Source organism: Phaenicophaeus curvirostris, chromosome 2 (assembly GCF_032191515.1).
Source record: "Phaenicophaeus curvirostris isolate KB17595 chromosome 2, BPBGC_Pcur_1.0, whole genome shotgun sequence".
Taxonomy (NCBI): domain Eukaryota; kingdom Metazoa; phylum Chordata; class Aves; order Cuculiformes; family Cuculidae; genus Phaenicophaeus; species Phaenicophaeus curvirostris.
Window position 1 is genome coordinate 106,550,107 of NC_091393.1, and position 16,491 is coordinate 106,566,597.

General features: G+C 46.0%; 1 protein-coding gene across 1 annotated transcript in view; it reads left to right on the forward strand.

The window, feature by feature from the left end:
- ABHD12 (abhydrolase domain containing 12, lysophospholipase) overlaps positions 1–16,491 on the forward strand; it is a 41,417-nt gene that overhangs the window by 264 nt on the left and 24,662 nt on the right. The gene's annotated exons all lie outside the window — the stretch shown is intronic.

The following is a 16,491-nucleotide window of genomic DNA, read 5'->3' on the forward strand; positions in this document are numbered from 1 at the left end:
ATGATACTAAGCTGGGTGGAAGCGTGGATCTGCTGGAGGGTAGGAGGGCTGAGATCTGAACAGGCTGGACCGCTGGGCTGAGACCAGTGGGATGAGGTTTAACAAGGCCAAGTCTCGGGTCCTGCACTTGGGGCACAACAACCCTATGCAGTGCTACAGACTAGGAGAAGTCTGTCTAGAAAGCTGCCTGGAGGAGAGGGACCTGGGCGTGTTAGTTGACAGCGACTGAACATGAGCCAGCAGTGGCCCAGGTGGCCAAGAAGGCCAATGGCATATTGGCTTGTATCAGAAACGGTGTGACCAGCAGGTCCAGGAAGGTTATTCTCCCTCTGTCCTCGGCACTGGTGAGGCCGCTTCTCGAATACTGTGTTCAGTTCTGGGCCCCTCACCACAAGAAGGATGTTGAAGCTCTGGAGCAAGTCCAGAGAAGAGCAACAAAGCTGGTGAGGGGGCTGGAGAACAGGCCTTATGAGGAGAGACTGAGAGAGCTGGGGTTGTTTAGCCTTGAGGAGGCTGAGGGGAGACCTCATTGCTCTCTATAACTACCTGAAAGGAGGTTGTGGAGAGGAGGGAGCTGGCCTCTTCTCCCAAGTGACAGGGGACAGGACAAGAGGGAATGGCCTCAAGCTCCACCAGGGGAGATTTAGGCTGAACATCAGGAAAAGATTTTTCATGGGAAGGGTCATTGGACACTGGCACAGGCTGCCCAGGGAGGTGGTTGAGTCACCTTCCCTGGAGGTGTTTAAGGCACAGGTGGACGAAGTGCTGAGGGGCATGGTTTAGTGTTTGATAGGAATGGTTGGACTCGATGATCATCCTGGGTGTCATTTCCAACCTGGTGATTCAATGATTCTATGCAGGAGAGGCAATGGGCTTTAACCCGCCCCCCCACCCTATGCGGGCAGAAATTCGGCATGCGTCCCCCCCCGGTGACGTTACCCCCCCCCCGCCCGGTGCCTTTAGCGTCCCCCCCCCCCGGTGCCGTTTCCCCCCTCGGTAGCGCCTCCCCGGCTTTTGTGCGCCCCTCGGATGCTTTCGAGCTCTTTGTATCCCTCATTAATCAGGGAGCGGGTCCTACAGAGCCCAGTCCGGCCAGACGAGTCGGGAAGGGTTGGATTTCCATTCCCTCATCCAGTTCCCTTTCGCTAGAAGCAGGGATTTGCCTGGAAAAAAAATGGCTTGCACAAAATCCTCTCCTCATGGAGCGTGTGTGGAGGAGCAGGGCCTGCAGGTAGGATGGGGTTTATCTGGGAGAAGCCAGTGTCTGTCAAAGCAATCACTTTCCCATAAATGAATCGCGATTCCGTGTCAGTAGGAGAAGGTTGTATCCGTGGCTCTGTGGAAAAATAGTTCGGCTGTGGCCTTTTGCTGGCTGTGTTAATGTTTCCCCCATTTTTTGTATATTTATGTTTGTGTTCCTCTCTAATCCGTGACAGTAGAAGGTGCTGATAAGCTGGAATCATCTTCCCGCAGGATTTCAGGGGGATGTCGTACACATTCAGGAGGATTTAATACACAATAAACACTGACCCATGGTTACAGAGGGCTCAGAGGAAAAGACACAGCCTTCTAGTTTCATCTGTGCCAGTATAGTGCTTTCCTTTGGCTGTGTTTTCTAAGTGTGAAGGGTATTAAATGATCAAAACAACTGTGTGGTTTGGGTAGCTGGACCCAAATTGATGGACTGCGGGAACACAGCAGCTTGTTAAAATATAAAAAAAGTGTGGATCTGATGATTTCTAGGAAATGAAACAGTGTGGCTGCTTCTCTGGTAAATTTTCTGAGCATTCTTCTGTTCTTATTGACAAAATTAACATTGGGAGACACCTTTCTCTTTGTTCATCACATGGATTTTTGTCCTGTTCGAAGACTGGAGGCTTTAGAATGTTATTTCCTTTATTGGGTAATAGCTGTTCAATTTTATGCCCTGGAGGTAAAACCTTTGGGATGTTGTCAGCACTTTGCTCATGTTGCGAGGAGCTGTTGGTAATTGGAAATGGCGCTGGGTTCATCTCCGACTCAGTGACTGCAATAGATCAGACTCTCCGTGCTCTGCTTTATAACTTTGAAAAACCCAATGTATTTATCCCTTTTGACTGAGTAGATAACTTTTTAAAACCGATGGTAATCAAATGAGGGGTTATTCACTTTTTCCACATTACGAGTGGCTTTTAGGTACGTTTCCCTGAAGTGGAAAAGCTCCGTCAGGTGTGAGCATTGAGAAGCCCCAAGAGGTCACAGCGCAGGCTGTTGGCTTGCTCGGATGGACAGGTACATTGTGGAAACCAGACACGGCACAGCTATTGGATACACAGCATTGTAAAGGCCAGGCTAAAAGCAAGGAAAACACATCCTATCCATGGAAAGCCATCTTGTATTTATTTCTCCATTTGCGCATTTAAAAATGGTCAACAGCCAAATTTCCTTCACTTTTCTCCATGTTGAGCCTTGGAAGCCTGTTTTGGAAATCCCTGGACATGTGTTTTGGGCTTTTTCCCCCCCTTCTTTTTTAAGTCAATTACTGTGTTCCATTCAGCAGTGTTTCTCAAACTCTTGACATTGTAGGAAAATCTTGTTTGTTTGGAACTTGCTTTCCCTTTTCCAAGAATTTTTTGTGTGCGTGTACAGTCTTGCCAAAACGCTGTACGTTTGTAACTGAGTAAAAGTGCAAAGGGAAACAATCCTTCCCTTCTCTGCTTGTTTTTCTTTCCTGCTGTTCTGGGTTGGGTTGTCTGCCTTTCTTATCTACTTTCAATGGATCTCCTTTGACTTATTCACCTTGTGAGGCTTCAGACAGTGGTTTTCAGGCAAGACGTGTGAGTCTGCCAATACCCTTCACTTGTGTTTTCTACAGGATACAAATGCGCTGCTGAAGGGTGATCTGAGCATACAGGAGTGGGACGTCATAGAATCATAGAATGATTTGCATTGGAAGGGACCTTTACAGGTCACTCAGTCCAACTCCCTTGCAGGAGCAAGGACATATTTAACCCGATCAGGTTGCTCAGAGCCCCCATCCAACCTGACCTTGAATGTTTCTAGGGATAAAGAAGGTCCAGGCAAATGATGAAGCCCAGGCAGAAGTTGTGATGCACGGGGATAATGTTGCTGTCCAGACCAAGCACCCTGAGTCAGTTCAGAGAGCTTTCTAGCTCTGTATCCCACGTTTGGCAGCAGACAGCAGTGGGTGTTTAAGGAAGAACGTGAGGAGGAGGGGACCTTCTGTGGAGGATAGCCAGTAATGTGGCCAAGAACTTGCTGTACGAGTGTCTGTGTCCTCACATTTTAATGTGCAAAGTCATGATGTGATAGCAACATTCCTTATACCACTGGATACAAAATGAGTGTTTGATTGTGGTGTTAATGTCATTGTGGGGCATCAGATTTACTCCCTAACTTGCAGAAACTCTTAAGGAGGTGAAACTGTGCTGCAGGGTTACTGGTGTGGTAGGGGTGGCACAATTGAGGGTTTGTGCCACAGCAAACAGTTTACAGCAGCATGCTTGTTGATGAAACGGTTAAAATCAGTACTTGGGGTGGCCTTGAGTTCTGCCTTCAGGGGAACTGGGGCTGTCCTCCTTTGATACTGATGTTATTTTGGCTCTGCAGACTTGAGAAAACAGAAAAAATGTTTGTTTTCAGTATGTGGCTTTCCTTCTTTTCTTAGTAAACAATGCAAACCACTGGTTAGAAAAGCAAATGGACCCTACAGGAACCCGGGGTGGCTGCAGAATTCCGCAGCCAAGGGCTGACCATGTGGCAGATCCCGCAGGTTGGACCGCAGGGGGCTGCAGCGGCAGCAACAGTGACAATCAGGATTGCAGCAGCAGCCAGGGCTGTGGAGCAGCAGCAGAGCTGCTGCAGGAGCTTCCCCAGCAGCGCCCTTTCTGCTCACGTCCACTTCCTCAGCAAAGCCGAAATAGGACCAGAACTGTAAACCTAAGCAATGTTTGTAGACTATGGTATAACTTGCCACCAGCAGCTTGTTCTTGGTTTTGGAATTTGACTAGCACTGAGTTTGTGCCTCTCTTTTGGTTCAGTCATGGAGTGGTTTGGGTTGGAAGGGACCTCAGAGCTCATCCAGTTCCAACCCCTGCCACGGGCAGGGACATGTTCCACTGCATCAGGTCACTCAAAGCCTCATCCAAGATGGCCTTGAACATCTCCAGGGATGGGGCAGCCATGGCTTCTCTGGGCAACCTGTGCTGGTGCCTCACCACCTTCACAGGAAAACATTTATTTCTAATATCTCATCTGAATCTCCTCTCTTTTCAGCTTAAAACCTTTCCCCCTCTTCTTATCCGTGCACTCCCCAATAAAGAGCCCCTCCCCAGCTTTCCTGCAGCCGCCATTCCAGTACTGGAAGGCTACTTCTGTCTTCACAGAAGCCTTCTTTTCTCCAGGCTTGACTGTGATCTTTCATTCAGGAGCTGAAACTCCTTCTGAAGAGGAGGCTATGCGTTTGAACAACTGTTACAGAAACTGTTTGCGTGCATGTACGTATAACAAAAACGGATGTCTGATAAATAACATTTATGTGGCTTCAGCTGGTGCATACTGCATTCAGTGTGGCTTTTTATAAGTGGTTTGCAGACAGAAAGGAGCAAATATAGTTATTTCCATTTCTCTTCCGTAGGCAGCAGTGGTTGTCAAAGAACTCTACCCATAGGTACTTTAAAAATCTGAACAATTTGTTTTTTAAAAGAACTGAGGTATTTTGTCTCATACTGTTAAATGCAGTAATGCCTCGCTAAAGAAGTGGCACACGGTGCTTAGTTTTCCTGGTGTGCGTGTTTTGTGTGTGGCCATTCTTCTAATTATCTGCGTTATGATGCATTTTCCAGGTGGCTGTGTTTAAGTGCTCAATGCTTCTGAAGGCAGCATTGTATTTTGGGTCGCTGCTCTGACTCTGGTGTTCTGAGGAAACGCATTTGAGCACCTCCTCAGGGCTCAGAATGTACCAGGGCACCCAGGTACAGAAAACCTTTATGCACAAGTACAGAGGGTGAAGAAAATCAACTGAGCTCAATACTGGTGTTGCTGTCAAAGCAAGTTCTCGTATCTCATACCTGCTGGACCCTGATCCTGGTAGCACATGGTCATGCGTGACACTGCTGTGATCTAACCTAGTCCTTCTCTTCACCTCATTAATCCCGATCAATAGTCATACTGTACACCTGAAGTATGAATTTTGCCGTTCCCTGTTTTCCTACCAGCACTTGTTTGCTGCAATTGTTAGAACTTGTCTCCATTCTATGAAGCAGTGAGGGGCTGTGAATCTCATGTGTGTGAGCTCTGCACTGTGATACTTCTGTCTTCTTGCATTACTGAAGAAGCCCACTGTCCCTCAGGCTGTCTTTTAATTTATCTTGGCTATCTTCACTCCTAGTGACCCCTGCTCCTGGCACAGATTCTTGCAAGGTGTGGTTTTGGCATGCTGTCCAGTCTGCGTATCCCACAAGCTGAATCTTTTTTTGTGTGAATAAATTACAATTCATTGTAATTTCAGTTACACTGAAATCACCCACGTTTTCCTTCTTATAATCATAGCATGAGCATAGTTTGGGTTGGAAGGGGCCTTAACGTCCATCCAATTCCAACCCCCTGCCATGGGCAGGGACACCTCCCACTGGATCAGGCTGCTGAAAGCTCCATCCAACCTGACCCTGAACACCTCCAGGGATGGGGCAGCTACCACTTCTCTGGGCAAGCTCTGCCAGTGCCTCAGACCCTCACAGGAAAACATTTCTTCTTAAGATGTCATGTAAATATGACCAGCTAAACTGAGCTTTTAACATCAAGACAAGACCCAGGTTCCCATGTACGCCTTTCCCTTTAGATATCCTTTTTTTTTATTCAGTATCCCCATATCTATTTCCAGCCTATTTTCACTAACGCAGAGGATCAATGGTCTACTGAGAACAAGCTAATTTTTGAGGTTGACTGCTTTTGTGCTATAAATGGCATGTGGTTGCCGAGCTGGGAATCTGGTTCTCTGCAAATGCAGCTGCAAAGCATCACAGGGAGTCTGTAGGTTTATTCCAGGATGCAATACATGAATGTTTCTTTTTGGTGAAAACAACATTGTGATGTTTTCATTAAAACTAACGATGGTGGCGTTGTTTCCTCTCCAGAATCCACTGCTGTGGCACATGGCAGATGCCTGATACACCCAAGCAGGCTTTCTACTGTAGATGAGCAGTCCTGCTGGCCGAGTCCAGATTCCTTTGGAAGGTGCCATGATGTCCTCTTAGGCTACATCTAAGTTACTTTATCCTTCCAAGCCTGAAGGGCATAGAATCATAAAATTGTTTGGGTTGGAAGGGACCTCAAAGCCCATCCAGTTCCAATCCCCCCCTGCCATGGGCAGGGACACCTTCCACTGCATCAAGTTGCTCAGAGTCTCATCCAACCTGGCCTTGAACACCTCCAGGGATGGGGCATCCGTGACTTCTCTGGGCAGCCTGGGCCAGTGCCTCACCACCCTCACAGGAAAACATTTCTTCCTAAGATCTCATATCAAGCTGCCCTTTTTCAGCTTGAAACCACCCCCCCTTGTCCTATCCCTGCACTACCTGGTGTGAGGTCAGATTGTTTTGGTAATTGTGCCAAGATGTGAAATTAGTAAATGGGCATCCACAGCAATTCCCTACTGTTCCCTGGGTTTAGGAACACAGTGGACAGCTGCACGGTGTTGTGTTGTTGGTGTTACAGTAGTGGACAGCTTCTGACATCGAAAGTAAGCAAAGGAGCTTCACTAAGGCTGTAATGTGAGAGCACTATGTTAATGTAGCTGTGACTGAATCAGTACCACAAGAATTTAAAAGAAAGTACTCCTAGTGTATTAAAAGGGTAACAAGAGACCTAGGAGACTTTAGAGTCATTAGCTTGAGGTGGAGTCTGTGCAATTTTAATGGTAAAAGTTAATTTGCAATTCATTGGAACGAGACTTAGCAGTTGTATATCTATATGTGTATATATATACACAGTAATGACAATACTTCTGTCCCAAGGAAGGAAGGTCTCAGTGTAAAATGTGACAGGTTTGTCAAGGTTACAGCCTGGTTTGTGAAAGCATCAGTGGTAAAAGCAGTTCGCCAAAGTGCTTGACTTTTTAATGTAGTTTGTTTTATTGAAAGGACTTGCAGTACATGTTACTGGTGTTGAAGAAGAGCTCAACAGAGTGGAAAACAACTGGGGACTTACAGGGCTGATGCTTGGGCTCAAGGGTGCGTAATTCTGTATGTTAACTATCTCAAGGGTGAGACAGTCACTGTTGGTGACTACTTGGAGGCAGAGAGTCCAGGGAGAGCTTATAGCAGCCTTCCAGTATGTAAAGGGGCCTACAGGACAGCTGGAGAGGGGCTTGTTATCAAGGGGTGCAGGAATAGGACGAGGGCGAATGGTTTTAAGCTGGAAGAGGGGAGATCTACATGAGATTATCGGGAAGAAATGTTTTCCTGTGAGGGTGGTGAGGCACTGGCCCAGGTTGCCCAGAGAAGTCATGGATGCCCCATCCCTGGAGGTATTCAAGACCAGGCTGGATGAGGCTTTGAGCAACCTGGTCAAGTGGGAGGTGTCCCTGCCTATGGCAGGAGTGTTGGAACCAGATAATTTCTAAGGTCCCTTCTGACCCAAATGACTCTGTGATCCTGTGAGAGCTGATGAAGGGAGCTGTCAGAGTCTGGGGCAGCGAGTGGAACACAGCGGACAGTTCACCAGAGCATGGGCTAAGTGTACCTGGCCGTGGGGTAGGACAGTGGAGGAGAGTGTAGAGATTGTAACTGCAAGAGAGGAGTTGTGACAGAGAGAAGTTGTGCTGGGTAATCACCTCTGTGAGCTGTTTTGTGTCCATTCACACAGGTCTGGCACAGGTATCACTTGACCAGTGTTAAGGCTGCGATCTGGGCTTTTGTGCTGTTGCCTTGCTGGCACGCGTGTCTCTTTCTCAAAGTGGGGGTAAAGCAGCACAACACTGAGCTTCAGAAATCTGCCTCTTCTTTATGGAAGACAATTTAAACTTGGAAGCAGAATCTCCTGATTTTAGACTTCTCAAGTATCTTGATCATTTAAAGTACAACTGCACTGAGCTAATGGGAAGGATGCCTGTGTTTACTTTCTAAACCCAAGTGTTTGTTTAACCCTGATTCGTTTCAACATTGTGCTTTACTGACTAGTAGAGCAGTGCAAAAGATTGTTAGACTACAAGATCAACTTTTAAACCACAAACACTTGAGAATATTTGAGATAAGATCCACAGCTGCTCTCGCCTTGTTCAAAGTGATCTGTCAAACCACAGGTAGAGAATTTTAGAAATTGAAAGAGGAGCATGAAACCCCCAGGCATCGAGATTTGTTTCTGAATCTAGCAAATATCTGAAGCAAAACCTTCCAGTGGAGGGTCTCCAGGATTGAGTGGTGTAGGTAGTTCAGTCTTTGTGTAGTTGATTTTATTATTATAAGGGAAAATCCTCCCCTGACAGACTAGCCAGTTTGACTGGTTTTGGTAACTGCCATGGGTGAATGGGTGCTGGATGACTTTAAGCACAGATCACAGAATACAGAGTTCCTCTGTTAACATCTCTGAAGCCCAGAGTTTTTCTCTCATATCATGCTTGGGAAAAGCACCTTTTATCCTGTGTTCAGTTTTGGGCCCCTCACTACAAGAAAGATATTGAAGGGCTGGAGCATGTCCAGAGAAGGGCAGTGGAACTGTGGGAGGGTCTGAAGCACATGGGCTATGGGGAGCGGCAAGGGGGAGGAACTGGGATTGGTTAGTCTGGAGGAGGCTGAGGGGAGACCTCATCACTCTCTACAACTGCATGAAAAGAGGGTGTAGTGCGGTGGGTACTGGTCTCTTCTCCCAAGTAACAAGTGATAGAATGAGAGGAAATGGCCTCAGATTATGTCAGGTGAAGTTTAGGTTGGATATTAGGAATAATATCTTTACTGAAAGAGTGGTGAAGCATTGGAAGAGGCTGCCCAGGACAGTGATAGATTCTCCATCCCTGGAAGTGTTCAGGAGCCATGTGGATGTAGCACTTCAGGAAGTTGTTTAGTAGCCGCAGTGATGTTGGACTGGATGATGTTAGAGGTCTTCTCCAGCCTTAATGATTCCGTGATTCTGTATTTGTCCAACTGAGACAGCTCTGCTTTGGCTGGCAGAGACCAGGAGCCATTCCTCCTTGGAAGCCTGAAGGAAAAATGCTTTTGTGTTAGTGGTGACACTGCCACCTTTTAGACGCAGAACACATCATCAGTAATACATTTTGACTACAATGAACCAACAGTTCCCTGTTAGAGGCGTGCAAGCAAACAAGAGCATTCAACAATGCCAGAACATTACATATGCTGACTGTCAGCTGAGCACAGTTACATTTAGCCAGCAGTCACAGTGCCCTCTGTAATCGTGACCTGTTTAAAAAGGGAGGCTTAACAAACAGGGCATGGCCAACAGCCCTGGTTAAAGAACAGATCCATAGACAGATACAGAACTGCTGCCAGCCTCTGACATACCTCAAACAGAGGGTTATTCTGTATACAGCCAGGAAGATTAATCCATTTCTGCTTTTGTGCTTTATTCTGGGATTCCAGCTTTTGCTATCATCTTGTTGAGGAAATGACTTCAAAACGACAAGGCTTGAAAAATTAATGACAATTAAAACCAGAGTCTTTGCTACTGCTATAAAACCCTGAAGCTAGAAAACACATACGTAAAGAAGGTGAAAGGCAGGTGTTGGGAGTTTCTATTTCACTGCATGGAAGAGGAACATTTTGCAGTGCTGTACGTCAGTCTGTGGCAAAGCTTAAAGCAAAACGTGGTCCCTACTCCAGCGGTCAAAAGAGGGAAAGAATGCCTTACTAGGGACAGCTCAAAGCTAAATGGAAAGACAAGGTCATACAGTGCATTCTTGTTGGATTTGCAAGGTGAAGAAGATGGGATATTCCCAATGTTTATGTCCGATCTTTTTCATGTTCAGCAGTATAAAACTGGTATTGTCAGCTTTACTCCTGCTTCCCAAAGCTGCTTGGAGACCAATCAAAACTTTACAAGATGTGAGATAGGACTGCTTCAGGGGAGGAAATGGAGCCAGGTTCCCCTTCTGGGGGAAGCCAGTTCTTAAACACCTTGCACGCACTCTCCTCTGTGAGCAAGGATGCTGCAGCCTGGAAGCCCTGACTCCAAAGCTCCAGTTACATCACTCTTGTTTGTGTAGGCTTCGTGGTGTCAGAAAAGTGACCCCTGGGGAAGCTTCACTGCCAGGAGAAGGCAAATCGACCTCTAAACAGCGTAAATGCATTTACTGTTCTCTGCTCTGAGCCTGCATGCATCTCGCAGAAAAGTACTCTTTCAAGAGGTTTTTTTTTTCCAGCTATGACACACAAATTTCTTTGTTCTGCACACGTTTAGGAACAAGAAAGATGAGTCTACATGTGACCCTATTTTACTTATTATTCAACACCAGTCTCTTCCTCAAGAAGAATTAACCAGCGTTTTAAATAGATACAAATTTGAATTTAATATAACAATTCACATTCAGAAATCAGCACAGATGTTACAGGAAAGAATATTTGAAATCTCTGCTCCCCTTCTTCATCCTGTGCCTCAAGTACAAGCAGCGCACTGTATGTGAAAGGCAGGATCCACATTTTAGCCTGCCCATCGGCTCTTCTTTTCAGAAACTGAGAAAGAACACCAGCTCTTGCTATTGACACATCACCCCTACTAAAACACAAGAGAGGCAATTGAAGAACACCATTATGTATTTATTTATATTAAATCAAATCATAGAATCATTAAGGCTGGAAAAGATCTTAAGATCATCCAATCTGACCGTCAGCCCAGCACCACCGTGCCTACTAAAACATGTCCCGAAGTGCCACCTCTACATGTTTTTTGAACACCTCCGGGGATGGAGACTCCACCCCTTCCCTGAGCAGCGTGTTCCAATGCTTCACCATTCTTCCTCACCAGCGCTGAGTCCAGGGGGACAATCCCTTCCCTCCTGCTGCTGGCCATACCATGGCTGATAGAAGCCAGGATGCTGCTGGCCTTCTTGGCCACCTGAGCACGCTGCTGGCTCATGTTCAGTCATGCAAGACCACCATCCTCGTGCATCTAAACGGAAAAAGGTCTACAATACATAAATGAGGCTTTTGCTGCATTGGTTAAGAAGAGAGACAGAGCTAGAGAGCCTGACAGGAGTGGTGATTCTCAAGCTGTGAGGCTGATGGCGGTCTCCCAAAAACTGTTGTGTGAAAAGAGTTTTCCTGTTTGCAGAGGTTTGCAGCTTGGAAATATGGAACTTTTCGTAACACCTGTACCCAGAGGAGCAAAGTCTGAATCCATGGATTCCTGTTAGAGCTGCAAGGGTAACGTGTATGCAGGTCTGGTGGATTTACAGTACGGTAACAAGATTTCAGTGCAGTCGGGGAACTGATCTGGCTTGGCTGTCCTGTGTGCTTTTCCAGTCGTGGTTTGCATTAAGCCGGCAGGTGGCTTTGTTAACTGGCTGTGAGGTGCTGTGGTGGAGTATTACATCTCTAAATAGATTCTGCTCTTGAACTTGTGTGATGTTTTTCTTCTTGAAGGTGAGTGAGGCAGAGAGAAATGAGCTGTACTGTTCCCATAAAAATCAGACTCAGCTGGCCTCAAGCTCCCCTTTGTGCTTCTGGTGCTGTTTTACTCTTTCCGAGTTATGTCCTGTTTTCCCTCTGTCATTTGCAGGTGGCTTTTCATTCCCCAGCTCGTAGACTCTTTAGAGGTCTGTGCCTTTAATACAAACCAGCTGTCAGCTGTGAAATGGGTAGAAAACTTCAGAATTCAGTAAACACTGTGGAAGGGAGTGATGCAACACAGTAGTATCTTGGTGCTAAACTCGACTAAAATCTGGTGTGGGTGAGTTCAGATTTGATTGGAGTCAGCAGCATTGCTTTAGAATTTAAACAAGTGGTTCGTACTGGAAAGGTTCTGGCACAGACTGTACAGCTGCCACAGAAGATGCGTTCAAGGCAAGTCAGCAACCTTTAAAACCCTGACACCAAGCTTCCTTTTCTGTCCCCTAAGTCAGTTGTCAAGTTGTCTGGGGTATAATTATTGACTGTTTGCTACATACTTAAAATGACAGAAGCATCTGTTCCTTTCTACTTCAAGCACAGCTTTCTGGTTAATCTCATCATGCACCATTCATACTGATGCTAAAACTATTTTACCCAAGTACTGAGAAGCAACATGGCTGTTGCCTAGGCCAGGCTGTCAGTACAGGTTTTAAGTACATCAGTTGCTCAATGTTCAGCTCATTCTTGTCCCCTACGTATGTAGATTTAATGCAATTGGAACGTGAGTTATCAGGATGGATGCTCCAAGCTCCTGTCCTTCAAAGGAGGTACCAGTTATTACAGGGGGTTAGTTAGGGAAGCAGTGTTGTTGCTGCCTTTGTAGGTAATGGTTGTGGAGAGGGGAGTCAAAGGGACATAGCCTGCTTGGTGGGGGGAAGTGAGATAGAGCCCCCATGTCCCTGTCCTGTGGGTGTGTAAATTGTAGAATAGAATGATAGTAAGTTTTGGGTTTTAAGGGACCTTAGAGATCATCCAGTTCCAATTCCTCTGTCGTGGGCAGGGACACCTTTCTCCTTTCAGCTCCCTTTTCTAGCTTAAAACAGTTCCCCCTTGTCCTATCCCTGCATTCTCTGATAAAGAGCCCCTCCCCAGCTTTCCTGTAGGGCCCCTTTCAGTATTGGAAGGCTGCTATAAGATGTGTGAGGCTGCTGTAAATGCCATGTGAGCTTTTCCTTTCCTGGCTTCATTTACTCTGCGTTTTACATACGTGTTTCATTGCCGAAGGCCTGTATGTTACCTGCAGGCTGATCCATTATTCCTGCACATTAACACTGTGTGCAAAGTTGCCTTTCCCTCAATTTATGGACTTCCTTCTTTTGTTCTGCTGCACTTGAAGTCCCTGCATGACCCTCCCTGGCATTTCATAGAATCATGGAATGGTTTGTGTTGGAAGGGACCTTAAAGCCCAACCAGTTCCAACCTCTTTGCCATGGGCAGTAACACCTTCCCCTGGGTCAGGTTGTTCAAAGCCTCCACCTATCTGGCCTTCAACACCTCCGGGGATGGGAGATCCACGATTTCAGATGCTCTCTTTTACTTTGCAGTTGTATCTTTTGGAGAGACACACCTGAGTCCTTGTAAATGACTGGCTAGATGGCTTCCTTCTTGCTGTTTATGGTTTTAAGTTAATGTTTAATCACTTGACATTAATCAGAAGGAGGCACACAAACAGTCTGAGTGAATCTGGGCTGCAAGAGGGGAGCTGCATAATGGAGTGGTGGACTGGGAGCTTAAGGTTTCCAACCTCATCTGCTCTCATAGTTGGAACAACGTTGCCTGAAGCTCTTACCCCAGCCAAAAGGAGATGCCCTGTAGGCAACAGTGTGTTTAGGGGCTGAAATGGATAAGGAAGCGTCATGGAAGAGTGTGGGAATAGGAAGTTTGCAATGAAGAGAGGGGAAGGACGTTCCTGAAGAGGAATGGAGCAGTTGTACAGTCTCTGTGAGCTGATTCCACTGCCAAAAGGAAAGGTCCTGGAGGGTTCTTCTTTGGACAGGCTTTTCTAGCCCAACTGCTAGGCCATCTTTACAGACTGATAGATTTAAGAAGCTAATTTTTTATGTATTGCAGGTATCCACTATGATACTCAGGGAAATGGTGTAGTAGTGGACAGGTACAGTTGGACTCAGTATCAAAGGTCTTTTTTAATCAAATAATTCTATGATTCCTTGTGGATACAGGTTCAAGTCTTTCCTACAATGAATTTTCTTTTGTGGCTGCATTAATGTTTGCCAACTTCAGACTGCGTGGGCAGGGAAGTGAATAGAAAGTGGGATAAACTGTGTAGTTTACCCGTGTAGAGCTTGTTAAGTGAATTTGGGTAACATCCCTGACTGAAAAGTGATGGGAGGGAGGTTAAAGATGATCAAAATCCTGTAGGCCTAACTGAAGGCAGTGCCAGTAGGGATTTGGTTGATGTCACATGGGACGTGGCTAGTGGAAAATTGGGAGGGGGAATCTGAAAGCGTGGGTTAGGGCACAGACAAAGTATTCTGGCTCTGTTTGCTGATACGCAGCACTTCTGTGGTGCTGTGTGTGCAGCTTTCACTGTTGGTCCGTGATGCCGTGGTGAACAGAGAAATAAGCTGGTGCTTCTGATCACGTTCTGCTGTGCTTTACAAATACAGATAATACTCAGCAAAAAAAGAAAAAAAAAAGGAAGAAAGCATTATTTTCCTATAGCAGCAGCAAAGAAAATAATAGATTTAGTAGCTGCACACCTTCTTCTGTGGTTAGAACAGTTTGAATTGCCTGCCCAGTGCACACTTGTAAGGGTTATAGATACACTGACATTTCCCTGTCAGTGCTGGATTTGAGCTTTGCTGCTGGGACACCTTCACTTCCCATCCTTGCTGGCAGTGTCACTGTTTAAAAACTAAGCTGCCATATGTTTGGAGGAACCTAGAGGTGGAGCGTGCATGTTTGAAAACATTCTCCAAAAACTCAGCTTGCTTTGCTTTTCTGTCTTTTTTTTCATGAAGGCTTTAAACCAGTCGCCTTTCTACTGCCTTAAGCCCATTATTCTGTTAATTTGTCTTGTAATGAAAAGGGAAATAGAACATCCCAAGTATTTGCTCCTGGGTATGGTCTAACTAAATCAACTGGTGGGAGGCATGGAATGGAATAGCTTTTCCTGGGCTGGGTCTCTGACAGTGAAGACTTGAGTGCCTTGCTTCATCCTACTTTTTTCAAGGCCAGTGTTTTAAGATGATGTGCTTAGTGTTTTATTCATAGAATCATAGAACAGTTTGGGTTGGAAAGGACCTTAAAACCCATCCAGTTCCAACCCCTGCCATGGGCAGGGACAACTTCCAGTGGATCAAGTTGCTCGAAACCCCATCCAATCTGGCCTTGCACACCTCCAGGGATGGGGCAGCCAGGACATCTGTGGAAAACCTGTGCCAGTGCCTCACCTTCCACTTTCTCATTGTTGTAACTAGGATCCTTTATCCCGATTTTGATATTTGGGTAGCTTTTTCTGTCTTTGCCTACTGCCTAAATATTTATTCAGCTTTTGAAGTGCTCCGGTACCCTTCCCTGTCTCTGGGAAAAATCCCTGTACAGTGACAAGTCAGTTGAGGTGATTTGTTCTGTGAACCTGGTGAACTTCATTTAATCTGGCTCAGCTATGCATTGGCAGAGGGACATTTAGGAGGTGTGGGCTGTTGCACTTTGCCAGGAGTTAGTGGGAGGAATTAAGCAGAGAACTGTTTTGGGTGGTGTGTCCATTGAAGGATGAGGGAATGGACTGGATGACTTATTGGGATTTCTTTCAACCTCTTTACTCTTCCATGACTGAAATAGTCCCTGATTTCAGATGCGTTTTATAAGTCAAACGATGAACATTTTAGATGCTAAAGTTATGCCATTATTTGTGTTAATGATTTCTTCCTCTGCTACCTTTGAAGTCCCTCTTGTCACCTGTTAATCAGGAGGTACCTTGCATGACCAGGAATGAAAACTATCTTGACTCTCCATATCCCATGCTCTGAATTCCTGCCAGGAAAGGATTGCCAGCTGATGGTTTGAGGGCCATCAGTACAAGCCAGAGAAACAGCATTCGCTGAACAAATGTCATCCCATGCTCAGTGTCTGCGAGCATTTTGTTTTACTGATGCCTTTGCTAGATGACAAAGGCCATGTGAGCTGTATGCGCATTTGCCTGTAGGGCCTTTTGTGACTGCAACCCCAGTGACTCTCTATTCCTGATAAATTTTGTTCTTGCTTGACTGCAGCTCTTATAATACCTTATCTCAAATAACACCAGTCTCTTGTTTCACCCTTTGCCTGCCCTTTCACCTTTGTAGCACAGCTGATAAGGAAATCCTGATGGAAGCTCTTCTGATGCAGAAGTGATTCAGGTGCTCTCCAGGGAAATTGTTTTAATCTGAATCTGTATACAGAAGACAGGTGAGTGTCATTGGACTCTCTGTTCTCAAAACCTCACGAGTTTGCTGGAGAAGAGGGAGAAAGAAACACTGCTGCTGTGAATTGAAAGAGGCCCACAGCAAATTTGCTTGCATCAGTGGCTCTTTGCAAACACATTGTGATTGGGGACCACAGGTTGAAATCCCTGTTGTGTGATGATGCAGTACTTACATCTTGGCTTAACAGTTGTTTTCTATTCGGAGATGAAGGATGTTTGTGAGAAGTCATGGTTGTCCCATCCCTGGAGGTGTTCAAAGCCAGGTTGGATGGGGCTTTGAGCAACCTGATCCAGTGGGAGGTGTCACTGCCCATGGCAGGGGGGTTGGAACTAGATGATCTTTAAGGTCCCTACCAACCCAAACCGTTCTATTATTGATTCTGTGATTGTGCCTGCAATTCCCTCAGTGCTGGTAGAGTAAAGATACCAGTGTCAGTAGAAGCTGTC